Genomic DNA, 14,836 nt, shown 5'->3' with positions numbered 1-14,836 from the left:
GACATGCATTATATTACATTTAAAGTACATATTGGATTACTGCTATTACAATTAAGCTTTAGGATGTATAAATACATTTTCACATATCGGTGGATGTGCACATGTTAATGATCAGTTAACCTTTGCATTGATATTAACCTACTTTTAGCCTAGCATGCAGGCAAAAACACATTATAGCTACTTTTGAAATTATATAGGTACAATATTTAAATAAGCACTTTTCGCGACCTCTAAAAATATGTTTTATTACATATGAATATGTGTAGTATGATTGAAATCTGGACATACTACATCCGCCATGTTGTCAGTGTCATGTAAAGACAGTAAAGTGTCCATCAGATGCACACTTCGGAATCTCAACAGAGGTAGTAGGTAATTTGGTTACTTTTGCATGCTGCACACTTTTGCCAGGACATGTCCTGGCTGGGATTTCAGAATTGCCTAAAATGTCTAGGTTTTGGCTGTGTTTTCATATTTACTGAAGATAATGATTAAAAAGTAGTTTGACCAATATTGTGTAGGCATTGTATGAGTGACCACCTGGTGACAATGCAGGGCATTTACTACTACTGGGTAAAATTTGATTTACATGAGTTGGAAAACCTATTTGCCATTACGATGGATGATAACATGTTTTAAATTGCCAATAATCTTTGTTAATTTTGAATGGCTCGGTGACTGGCACTCAGTTTGCCCAGGTTTGAATGATACAATGTAATTTACTCTACAGGGCCTGTTAAGTCTTCTCAATATAATGAACTGTACAACACACTAGTAGATAAAAATCACATTTTATACTTAAAATAAATTTCCTTAAGTAGCGACTAGTTTATTTTCCTTTATTAGACCATGCAAACATTAAATGCAGTTTTACTGAATTTAGTGCGACTTGAATTTTGAACTTTTTTGTTGGATCTGGTTTGATCAGGATGTTCTTTTCCAGTGCATGTCTAGAAGATGCTCTGGTTGGTGTAACTGTAATTAAAAACTTTTGAGGAGGTCCACACAGATTCCTTCAGTTTCGTCAGTGGAAAATCCCTCTATTGCATTAGTTAGTTATTTTCCTCGCTTTAGCTAGAACATGATGGCTTTGCATATGGATTTTTAAATGCGAGTTGCATTTTATATACCGTATTTAATATTGTGGCATTGTAGTTTCAGGAAAAAAACATGCATAATTGAAATGTGGGACACTGCTTACGTCTTGGATGCAGGACGAAGCTCCCATTTTCAGGACTGTCCCACATTGTACCAATTTGCGAAAAGGTGGGATCTACAGTTAACTATCAAAGCAATGCAAATACATGTACAGATAATCTATCAATCAAATTATAAAAAACAGAAACGTAGTGTGGCCATGAGTGGACGTATGGTCATCCTGGTTTTATGCATACTATGAATTCGGACATACTGCCCTGTTTTTTGACATACTATCCATCTGATTTTACAAAACAGAAGTGGGCTAGTATTTTCTATGAATGTGTGAAACTCCCATTTCATTAACCATTATATAATAAATAACTGGAAGGATAAAAATGCACTAAACAGTAAAACTATTTCAACTACAGTGTTTAAGTATTACAAGCTACTTTGTAGAGCTAAAAATAATTGGAAGTGAAAGACACTTGAAGCCTCACACATTCATGTTACAAATGGCTGCACCTGTTCTTACGTTAAAAATAAGGTGGATATAGTAGAGAAGTAGGCATATTTAGACGCAGCGTATATGTAAGGCTAAACCAAATACTGTCATGTATAAGAGCGGCCCTGTGACGTGTGTCATGCATGTTCCGTTATGGCAGATGTAAAGGAAGTGAAGGGAAAACAACATAAAATATCAACTTGATATAAAATCAGGGCGGTTTATGTGACACTTCACTTCAAAACAAGCACAAATCGCAGTGAGGACTGCAGACTAAAGATGTGGGTTATCAGCAACAAAGATGACAACGACAACAGCAGCAGCACATATGCGGTGATGTCTAACTATATTAGGCTATGAAATCCATGCCAGTAGAAGAACAGACACCAGTGACGCACAGACTGTTGTCTTGTAATCAGTTTTGAGAATGATAAATAAGCAAGAGGCTATGAGCGGAAGAGAAATAGCTGTTCACGCTGTTCCAAAGTCAGTAGAGCAGTGTGGTTTGTTTCCTTGTAGTATTATGAGCCATTGTGTGCAAAAGCATGGCTGAGTCAAATGTTGCACCTCAAGGAAAAAGGATTCAGCACTTTGTTTTGGCTCATATTCTCTCAGTATTTGGCATAAATATATACATGCTAAGCAGATGCAATACTATGAAACATTTTCTTATTCACTGTAAAAATGATTTAATCATTATTTTCCATTTGACTCGTCACAGTAATTTCTGGCACTTCCAGAGGAGTTCTCAGAGTTTCAACTTGATTTATTTCATTAGTTTCACCATAAGTAAATTCAGAGTGGTTGGGTGAAGTGTAATGAACTTAACACCGTTGTAACTTTGGCAGTGCAGTTTGCTGTGAGAAACTGTATGAACGTGCCAGAAGGGAGAACACTTTGTACTGAGAAATATAATTTGCAATATTATGCTTTCCAAAACATGTTTTAAAAATGTGGCTGGCGACTTGTATTTAATATTTAAGAATGCTGTATCTGAAGCACCAATAGAGGACAGTGCAAACATTTGTGCTGTTTAAGGAATGCCTGCGTTCTCTTAAAATAATTATATGTTGACGCAGGTAGCTCTTATAGTTACTGTCATACTTTCTTACATCATCCATGCTAACTTTAAAATGAAATTATTTACTCAACCTCATGTCATTCCTCTATATGACTTTATTTGTTCTGTGCAACACAAAAGAAGATATTTTGAAGAATGCTTTATCACTCACTTCCACTGTATGGACAGAAAAACACTGAGACATTTTTTTTAAATGTAGGCCTACTTGTTTTTGTTCAAAAGAAGAAAGTCAGTCAGTCATTTCGGAACAACATGAAGTTGAGTAAATATTGACAGAATTTTCATTTTTAGGTGAACTATCCCTTTAAGGTGGCATGCATGTTGTGTGGTGATGACAGCAACTATAAAACCTGACATAACATAAAGCATCTGTAGAAAAGCACTAAAAACTGTTTAAATGTTTTAGTGCAACACATTCAATTTAAAATATGTAATATACAGTATATATATATATATATATATATATATATATATATATATATATATATATATATATATATATATATAATATATATATATAAAGGTAAAGTTTATTAAAAAATATTTAATGCAAAACAAACAAAAGTGTACATTTATTTAAATCATGCATACCAGTAATATGAAAATGAATACTTAAATTGATCAACATACAAAAATATTAAGCCGCACAACTGTTTTCAACATTTACAATAAAAAAGAAATGTTTCTTGAGCACCAGATAGTGGATAAATAATGGCTTTGTTTCCCATTGACTCATGGAAAAATAAGCATTTAAAAGAGGGTTTACACAAACGGAATCAATCCAATAATCCATGTACTCATCATAAGAGCAGTTCCTGTATAAAACATTTCACAGTTCAAAACACCTGAGAGTGGAAAAGTATCATATTAGAGAGCTGTAAAGTATGTGGCTTTGTTCATCTACCAGAAAACCAAACACACTAGATTTCAGAGGGAACCAGTCAATGGGCCCATAGACAGCATGAACCATAACCACCATCAGTCAATCAGTCTGTCCGAACCATGTGTAGTCTGCAGGTTATAGCTGCTGGCTGTGCTGTAACAACCACTGATCAATACTATTGGAGCACTGCTCCTCTATTTATGCACCCTACACACACACACAAGGAAACAACCTTCTGCCAAAGACAAGATGTTATAGACAAGGTTCATGTCATATCAAATCATATTAATACAGTATCTATAAAAGCAAGTTTGAGGTAGTTCATTTGTCCAAACAATAAAAGTTAAAATTTTAGTTTGGGAGCATAGTGACTTCACTGTATTGACAAAAACGTCCTTCAAAATATCTTATGTTCCGCATAAGGAAGAAAGTAGGTTTGGAACAACATGAGGGTGAGTAAATTATGTCAGAATGTCTTTTTTTTTTTTTTTTTTTTGGTGAGTTATCCCTTTAATCAATCTGTACTGATGATTTCTAATGACTAATTTTACTATAATTGCTTGAGATGGGCCAAAAAGGAGAAGAGCACCAATTTAAAAAAATCAAGCCGTAATAACTGAGATGGTAAAGAACTTTATGTCTCAATTCAAAGCTCAAAATTAAGTTCTCACTCACATACTGTACATTTACATGTGCTTAATCCTGTGGAGAATCATCTGGATGAGCGACACTATAAGATGAGACTGCACACTGTATCTAATTACAGCTCTCTTTTAGGACTGCTAAGATTCTCATTGTCACCTTAATAGCTGTATGTTCACACTTTATTAGTGAGTATTTTACAGCTCTCTTCCTCAGTGCCGACATGCCCACTAACTAACCCTTGGCAAAGTGCACTCGGCTGGAGACAGCGAAGTTCTGTTGGGCTTTAAGGTGCTACAGCAGATCATTAAAATAACATGACAGGCTTAGCAGGTGGTGCCCCTCTAAATTGACTTCATAATTTTGATATTTTGCCTATGATAGGGTGAACTGGACTACCTCACACAGCATGAAACAATATGTAAGCCAAGCATTTGTGTGTTTCTCCATTCACTGTACTGCTTTCAGTTGTTTCATAAGAAATTAAGAACATTTAAAGTCTTAACCAGTTTAAGAGAGACTTTTTTATTAAAGGTGGAATTCACTTCCATTGGTTTAAATATATGGAAAGTAATAAATATGTATAAATAAGTAAAAAATATGTTTTATCTAAAGGGTCAATAAGAAAGTCCACGATAAAGAAAATGTGGTGTAACCATCAATTAAAAGTAAAAACATATTTACACCGATTGAGTGTACAGGTAAATAAAGGTAAAACTATTGTATGTATTTATGTGATCAAAGTATGCATTTATGTGAGCAGTAATGTTGTGAAACATAATTACAATTTAAAATTACAGTTTCAATTTTAATATAATTTAAAATGTAATATATTCCGGTGGTGGATGAAAGCTGAATTAGCATAATCATTTTAATACACTGAAATGAAATGTTAATTATTTTTTGTTTGTTTTTTTGTCGAAATTCTAATATATGTTTTCCAGGATTCAACAATGAATAGAAAGTAAAAAAATAAATAAATAAATCAGCTTTTATTTGACATAGAATTTTGTAACATTCTAAATGTCTTTACTGCCTTTTTTTTTCACATCACTGACCCAAAAAATGTCAAAGGATATTTCACTCCTCATATACATATAAGTAAAACAAACAAAAAGTGCTAAATGCTTAAATGAATCAGACACTTGATCTGTAAAGCTCATGGTGATGCTTTAAAGTGGAAATAAAACAGGCAGTCAAGTTTACAGTATTTAATAAAGTGATTTCCACTTTAATTAAAAAAATATATAACAAAAACGATTAATGTAACCATTTTAAAGGAAAAGGGGGGTTGGGGTGGTTTGCTCATTGGCCAGTAAAGTAATGTATAAGCATTTCTTTACTTTCTGAACACATGCTTGTTTAAATGGAGGAAGACGAACTTGAAAAGACTGAGAACAATATATATGTAAACTAAAACATTTGTTTGTTAAAATAACATTTGTGTTTAAAAAAAAAAATCAGACATGCGGTGGTACTGCAAGATGGCGGCGCTCTTGCTCCAAAAGCTATAACAAAACATCCTTATTTTCTTTAAAACAGTTACATTGATCGTGTCTGTTATATATTTTTTAATTAAAGTGGAAATCAGTTTACTAGATAATGTAAACTTGACTGACTGCTTCACTTCCACTTTAAAGGTGCTGTATGTAGGATTGACATTGAGGTAATGCAGTCCAAATTCAAAATATTGGAGAGGTTTTTTTCACCCGGCTCCCTTGACGCACACGCAGGTTGCCAGAATGACGAACGAGTGCACTTGACGATGGATGAAATGAAATATGCTGTGTTTTCCGCCAACTGGCAACCAGGGTTGCCGAAATACAATTGGGTAAACTGGGTTTCACAAACCAAGACAAACACAGACATTCCGGTCCGGAACGCACATTTTTTAAAGGAGAATAACTGACTGTAGCATTGTTTTTCAGATAAACAAGTATGTTAACGCCACATGTTTCTTAAATATCTGCAAACATACCAAAACATTATAATACAATAGCAAAGTCAAAATATCAACTACAAAACCATCAATGTTCAACTCGAAGTGGCTCAATTATACCTTGTTATAGGGCTTTTTTCAGTAACTGGATGTAAAAAAAAAACACTACAAGACTGTTTGTGCTTGGTTTTCCTGAAGAGATAATTGTTTTCCAAACTCTGCTTGAACACCCATGAAAATGATGTAAATTCCCAGTAAACTGCATTGACACTGAGACAAACAGTACATATTTTTAGTCATTTCAATTACTGAAATATGCAGTGTTTACTTCATTATGGAAAGCAATTAACAAGCTTATTTGTTAACTTTCCATCGTATTTCCATGTTGGAGCACATGTGAGTCTATATCTGAATAATGCTATTAAATAAAAGAGCAAAGCTGAAGCCCTGAGCTCCATGGGTGCACCCTACCCAAGAAACACATGTCAAGACTATTTTGCCAGAGCCACAGTATTATATACAACAACAAGAATCCATTCAGCCACCTAATTGGCTGAAAGACCAAAGGGTGCTTTGCGGCCCTGCTATACACTGTAGAAAAATCAAGATGAATGGGATGATATGAAGCCACGGTTCTCAAAAACAGACATGCATGCACGTGTACACACATGCAAGCCGTCATGTATCTCATGGTAATGAAAGCTTTTTGAATACTCTCCAGAACAGCTGCTTAACAATGGGCAGCTCTCATCTCTCATCCCAGTGTAGGAGTGTGTGTGTGTGTGTGTGTGTGTGTGTGTGTGTGTGTGTGTGTGTGTGTGTGTGTGTGTGTGTGTGAGTGCGTGACCCACATGGCTCTTGTCACCATAATAGCACTCAGATAACTACTTCACAGACAATCATAATCAGTTGCCAAGCAACTAGAAAGACCAGTGCTGGGAAGATGACCATATAAGCTAATATCGATAATTCAAATATAATGTCTTAGGCAATGTAAATGTATAATTGCGTTAAATTCTACAGTGTTAGAAGCCCATTTCATCGTAACAATATGAATAGCAAAATACACTGTTTTTTAATGCCCATCTTTAAAGAGACTCCATTTGCATCAATAAACCTAGCTCTACGACAACAAGGATATTTTTTACTTGTTTTAGACCCATGATGGATGCATTAGGCTGACATGAAATCACTTGTCAAACACAAGTAGCTGTTCCACACAGCCCTCATCAGCTATGCTCATCTGCCAGCCGCGTCTATGCAATGGACTGAGCAATGGATCGATTAGCGCTTAGCATGAAGAGTGCGGTAGCCCTGCTGATTAATAAGAACACTTTGAGGAGTGGTAATGCAAAAAGGTGCAAACTTCAAACAAAGGCGCTATCACTTTAATTAAGCCTGATAATCCAGAGCACTAATGGATTCACAGTCTATTAGGCAGCCCCTTGATAGCACTAAGGACTTTTGTCAATGTGAGAAAGAAGAGGAGATGGTAAAGAGAGTTTTCATTTCTTTCACTGCAGGTCATTATGCTGCCCTTTTTTGCTAGTTTTGTTATGTGCTTCTAATTGGAAATGTACAGAGTGATTCTGTTAAAATATATTTTTAAAACTATATTTTATATAAAGTTTCTTTTTCAAAATCGCTTTTAGAAATATCATGTGTTTGTCTTCCAAGTTGGAATCACTTGGTCATTTCATCAAAGACTAAGACTTGTAATCACAGAAAGTCTCCCAGAATGTGATTCTGAATCAGTCGAATCATTGAGTAAAGGCCATTAACACCAAGTTTGATAACTATAACAATAACAATGAAGATACAGTGACTAGAAGAATAGTGTCCACAACTGTAACGATAACAGCACAGAGCAACAATATTGTTGGAATCATTTTCAAACTATTTTTTTTTCCAGTTGATGAATGATAAAAACATTGACAGCCAATCAGAATCCATTATGCTTTCAAGAGCATTAGCATTTAAAGCGGCAGACAACAAAACTGCAGTTTGTGCTTAATAAACAGAACATGATTGTGCTTTGGTGTGGACACTAATAAAGTTATCATTATATCTTTACAGTTAACATTCTTGGTTTCAACATGCCTTATTATAATAAAATCTGACACACATTTTCACTCTGTCCTTTTAAAATGTTTCCCTCAATCTGACCTTTATAATCTTGCAGTTGCTGTGAATAATTTTTCATTGCAGCAAACATCCTCATGTTCTGTTCTTAAAAGGACAATATAAACATGTCTTGAGCTATAAATCTATTGGTTTTTATATAAATCTCTGCACTGACTAATTTATAATTAAATTAGCTTGTTGGAAAGCTTTGCGCACTGTATTATGACAGAAATTCTGTTACACTTTATAGGTTGGTTCATAGTCAAGCAGTCTTGCTCCACCTTTCATGACTTTCATGAGATTTGACTGAGGGTAGTCCTTGATCCTTACAGCTCAAGAGATATTTGTTATCCTCTGCTTTACTTAAACCGCCCTCTGGCTCAGACCTTAACTTGTATCATAACAAAGCAGCAAAGCAAAGAGGCCAAATGAAGCTGTAACTAGCCGAAGTTGATTGCCAAGACCAGCTTATGTGTAGAACATCTTGTTCTTAAAAGGACTGTTCACCTAAATGAAACTTCTGTTATTTTTACTCTCCCTCATGTTGATGTCATATGAATAATTTAGCATGAGAAACCTTGACATTCATCTGAATTTTTAAAAACCAACCAATGATGCCAATAAAGTATCTTTAAAAGTGTAGCTTTCTTTGCTGCATAACTGCATAACACAAACAGAGAACCAGTGAGGTCCAATTTGTGAATGAATCGTTATTTTGAGCCAGTTCTTTTTAATGAATCATTTGATCTGGTTCATAAAACCAGTCTGACCCATTTGTTTATCAATTTCTCATCGACTCAGTGACTCTCACTCTCATCTATAGTCTTCTGAAGCTATAGAATATAGCATGAAAGTTGCAAGGACTACACTTTTAAACATTTTATAGTGATTTGCATCTTTTTTGAAGCTTGAAAACTGTATACGACAGGGAAATAAACATATGAAGAAACTGAACAGTACTATTGTTAGGATTACATTCATCTGTTGTCACACATATGTTGTCACACATCAGACCTACCTTATATTTATCAAAAAAAGAGAAGAGAGGAAATGAAGTGTGACGCAAAGTGACAGCTATGGGTTGTCTGATTACATTTATGTCTGAGCTACATGTTCTTTTCCATATGAACACCGGTATAACAGCACAGAACTGCAGATAGACATACGAAAGTAAACTCACTCCCTCCATCCTGCGAACACATTCCAACACATATAGTACAACTAAACAATATAAGCACAGAATTGTTTGAGACTGTCTGCACAACAATGTCACCTTCACCTCATACACACTTATTCAACATCTCACATCTAACTATTTAAAGTGTTAAATACTCTGAGTGCTTATGCTCATGAGAGCCTCCCCATCTGAGAACGTGTATACAAGGCGTTGAAGGAGCTCAGGTTGCAGTTTTGTTGTTCTCATTCGCATTTTTTTTCTTCTAAATACATTTAAACAAGTACTTCTGTTTTCCAAAACACATACTGACAATGTCAGGCCTTAAAAAAAAGGTGTTTCTTGTTAAGCGTCACAAGATGCTTGTTGTTGTTATGCTTATCAAAATACTGCTCTGTATTTTAACACCTGTATGTCTTAAAACACTACAGACTGCAACCTCCGCACTTTGTGTTGCAGAATAAACTAGGAAGCCTCAAGGGAGGGAAAGAGATTTTGGGAAGAAAACAAAGTTTGATAATGGTGGGAAATTATGCTGTTGTCAACACCTCGGGTCTCGTCAAACTTTGTAAGACGCGCACAATGAGTAATATTTATGGAGCTAGTATCATTCTGGTGACGTGTCACAGCACAGGTGCTTACGAAACAAAAAACACATTTTGCCGAAAGATATTAATAACTGTGCAGATGTCATCGTATGCGGTGACAGTCTGACTGCTGTGTTATCACTGTGTTATGCGATTTCTGAGAATATGAATATACACACTAATGAATTAGTACAAGTACTTGTGAGTTCACATGTCATCAGATGTGGCTTTCACTTTCATGTCGTTCCAAACACAAAAAAAGTTACACCAAAAAAAAGTTAAAATCAAATCCATTAACCATATTTATCAAAATGAAACACATTACAGTTATTTATCAGAATGTTCATTTCCATACAAGAGTAGAGAGGTGCCAGCGACTTTTAAGCTTCAAAAAGGACAAAAGGTCCATATGATTTGTTTGTTGTATCACAAAGCTTCTAAACCGGCACAGTAGTTTTATGCGAGGAAAAGCAGAAATATTTAATTTTATTCACTGAAAACCTTTGTTCCAACTCAATACCTTTTATGATACACATGAGAACTTCTTTGTGACAGCTTGAAGCGAAACAAACTTGACAGCATAAATTCATCATGTTTGAACAATATTTTAGAACTATAAGAGAGAAGAGAAGTATGGGAAAAAAGCAAAGACTTAAAAGAGTGTTGCTAAAGAACCATTTTCATCTTGACTTAGAGAAATATGAGGGCAGGGCTACATTCTTTCTTCATTTACTCAAAGAGCTCCAATTCAGTTTGCTTCAGTAGATCACAAGATTCTGCCAAAATAATAGAAAATTATATATGTATATAAAAAAATTAAGAACACGCAAAATGTTAACAAATATTAAGAACATGCATTAATAAATATTTAATTTTTGATTTCTAAGGATATGTTCTAAAATCTCTAAATGTTTTAATCTGCTTCTTAATTTAATGCCATTGTCACTTCTTATAGTTTCATTTTGCCAAAGCAGTATTAGTCATGGGAAGAAGAAGACAAAAAAAAAAAAAAAAAAAACACCCATAGCAACAATGCAGGTGTTATGTTTTTGTTTAGTACTTTCTATCCATTTAATCTGGTTATTTAACAGTTCTCACTTTGTTCTTGAAAATGCAGTTTAAATATGAAGTTCAAGGCCACATTATACAACTGTTTTTCAGGTGAGCCAAAATAATTCTTGCCTTGATGTTCACTCAGTGCAACATAAACTTGTTCAGTAGGATATCCCAAACAAAGCATAAAACCTCTGGACATAATCCACTGAACAGTTCAGAAAGAATGCAATTCAGTAGGAGAGACAGGCCTGCAGTACTCTGATGCTGTGTGTTAGTACAAGCCCTTCACTGGTTCAATAAGTGCCCAACGTCACCATGTCGTCATTGCTGTCAATGGAAAATACAATGCAGAACACTTAATGATGCTTCACATCCAGTGTGTTCCTGTTGCTTCAGTTCATGGAGTAACCTCACAGTTATGACAAGAATTCACTTTAACCGCTATTTTCTATCAATTTCTTTATCTTTTGAAAGTTTAAAGCTCATTTGTAAGCCTGTGTGTTCTGCTTAACAGACTCCTAAATAAAATTAATTCATGGACAAAATCCATTAGGCAGATATTTGAACAGGCTATCATAAACAGATGCTGCCTTAAAACACAGAGCCAATATAAATATAGCTTTCAAGTTCGTGGTAAAGAAAATAAGCACTAAATGTCTAAGCAGTCTAAGAAGTTAAAAGTTATTTCCAAACTCCGGACGGTTCACTTCTTTCATTATTTAGGATGATTACGTCTATGGTAATTTAACGTGAACAGCAATGAATGAAACATGAAGAATATGGAAAGTGATACCTTCTGGTCCACGATGGAGCATGCCATCTCTCGGACCTGCGCCAGGCTGAACTCGCCGGAGTCCAGCAGGACGGGTTCCCGGCTCAACCCGATCTGGATTTGGAAGGAAATGCCTTGCGACCCCGGGAGGGGGCTCGGCGGTCGGATCACCGGAGGCACGCTCATATGAATCCCCTGGTGTCAACACACAATCACGTCTAGACAGCGATCAGATCGGGCTGTTTGATCGAGTTCACACACCGGTTGCGCAAACTGAGGCAAACTTCAGATCCCTAAAGACGTTCGGAGGTAGGCTAAACAGAAGAAAAACGCGAATTTCAAGCAAAAAAACGCTAGTACGGAAATGCAAAGAGTTATTTGGACATTGAGAGACGATAATGATGATGATGATGATGGAGATACAGACGTCAGATATGTTTAATGTTGGGCTCTGATCAGACACCGCCTCCTGGCTGCTCCTTCATCACGGAGGCTCACGTGCTGCTGCAATGGCGAACGGGGACGTGGATGTTAAAGTTTCTGTGCTATGGATTCTTGACACTCTAAAACATAGATGAAATGATTTTTCGTTTACAGGTCATATGGAATAGAGTCGGTACCCTGACAAACAATTGCCATGGTAACCATAGTTTCCGCCAAAACCCATATGGGGCATCCTTCAAACAGTGTAAGAAGCTTTCAGAATATTTCGTTTCTGTTTTACGTAATAGTTGTGGTTAATGCCACATTATTACCAAGTGAGAGCAAAATATAAAACACTGGTAGCGTGGTTTTTTTCATTATGCAAAACAACCAGCTAAAACCATCCTAAACTGCTCAGAACGCCATAGCAACCACGAATAGAAGTATATATACATGTACAGCACTTGTCAAAAGTTTGGAAACATTTTGAAATACAGTAAAAACAGTAATATTGTGAAGTGTATTGTAATATCAATATATTTTATAATTTATATGAAATATACAAAACTATATGCAAAACTGAATTTCAGCATCATTACTTCAGTCTTCAGTATCACTCTAATATGCTGGTTTGCTGCTCAGTTATTATTGGCTCTCAGTTATTGATCATTGTTCTTATTGTCAATGTTTAAAACAGTTTTTGTGGGGCATTTATTTAAAATAAAAATTTTTGTAACATTATAAATGTTTTTACTGTCACTTTCGACCAATTTAATGCATGTTACTGAATAAAAGCATTAGTTTCTGTTAAAACACACACAAACGTGCCCCAAACATTTGAATGGTCGTTTCTGCATAGCTATTAAATAGCACAACTATTTTCATAGTTGATGGCAATGAGAAATGTATCTTGAGCACCAAATCAGCATATTAGAATTAATTCTGAAGGATCATGTGACACAGAAGACTGGAGTAATGGCTGCTAAAAAATTCAGCTTTGCCATCACAGGAATAAATTACATTTTGAAATATATTACAGTAGAAAACAGTTATTTTAAATTGTACAATATTATTGTTTCTATGTGTTTTTGAGCACATAAATGCAGCCAATGTGAGCATAAGTGACTTAATTAAAAACATAAAAATGATATTGTCCTATCAGGAGACAGTGCAGAGCATGTAAAATTTGCTAAACTGATTAGAGCGGAGTTAGTGTTTTCCCAGTGCAACCCAGTGTTCACATTGACAAGGGCACACCAGTTATAGCTTTTTCCCAAACAGAGTTGAGTGGCTCATTAAATGCCTTTTATTTAGATTGAAACTTGCACATTAGGATACAAATAATTCTGACCAGGCTTGAGTGAGCCAACTGTGTTCACGCACCTACGTGTGTGCCGGCATTTTGTAAACAGAAGGGCTCAAGGACTTGTAGTTGCTAGGAGAGAGGCCAGCTGATGCTCGCCTCCCACGCATAGAGCAACTGTGTGTTCATCACTGCTGTAGTACCATACAGAAGGCCACCAATATCACTCGATTCAATTAGAGAGATCACTAATAGGACTGCTTGTTTTAGGTCAAATTAGACCCACACAGGCTTGCCGCTTTGTCAGAGAGCAACAAATTTCCCCAAACAAATGATGTGTTGATTGTGGCAACATTGGTTACAGTTAGTTTTTTGTTTTTTTCACAACAGGAAGTGTTATTGTTGGCTGGCTGTCAAAAGTAGTTTTTTTTTTTTTTTTTGAAAATGAATGACTACCAATTTTTTTTTTTTTCTTAAAGGGATACTCCATCCCAAAATGAAAATTTTGTCAATCACTTACCCCCATGTCATTCCAAACCCGTAAAAGCTCTGTTCGTCTTCGGAACACAATTTAAGATATTTTGGATGAAAACGGGAGGACTGTGACTGTCCCATAGACTGCCAAGTAAATAACAGTGTCAAGGTCCATAAAAGGTATGAAAGAAGTCATCAGAATACTCCATCTGCCATCAGACGTGCAATCTGGGTTATATGAAGCGACGGGAACACTTTTTGTAAAGACAGTATGTTGCGTATGCTCTTCTGTATCTTCCACGCCACAAGGATGCTTTGATTTGAAAGAAAACAGCGCATCCTTGTGGCGCGGATGACACAGAAGAGCATACACAGCATACGGTGATATGGAGAGACACAGAGGAGGCTGTTAACAAAGGAATTGTTGAATAAAGTCGTTATTTCTTTTCTATTCTCTTACAAAAAGTGTTCCTGTCACTTAATATAACCCAGATTGCACGTCTGATGGCAGATGGAGTATTCTTACGCAGACAAACATACCTTTTACGGACCTTGAAACTGTTATTTACTTGGTAGTCTATGGGACATTCACAGGCCTCCCGGTTTTCATCCAAAATATCTTAAATTGTGTTCTGTAGACAAACGGAGCTTTTACGGGTTTTGAACGACATGGGGGTAAGTGATTAATGACCAAATTTTCATTTTGGGGTGGAGTATCCCTTTAAGATATAATGAT

General features: G+C 35.7%; 1 pseudogene; it reads right to left on the bottom strand.

The window, feature by feature from the left end:
- The window catches only part of LOC122148256, a 33,092-nt pseudogene extending 20,764 nt beyond the window's left edge, over positions 1 to 12,328 (bottom strand).
- Between the last annotated feature and the right edge of the window lie 2,508 nt (positions 12,329 to 14,836).

This window comes from Cyprinus carpio, chromosome A17 (genome assembly GCF_018340385.1).
Source record: "Cyprinus carpio isolate SPL01 chromosome A17, ASM1834038v1, whole genome shotgun sequence".
Lineage (NCBI taxonomy): Eukaryota > Metazoa > Chordata > Actinopteri > Cypriniformes > Cyprinidae > Cyprinus > Cyprinus carpio.
The sequence above is the reverse complement of the archived record's forward strand: the minus strand, read 5'-3'. Positions and strand labels throughout refer to the sequence as shown.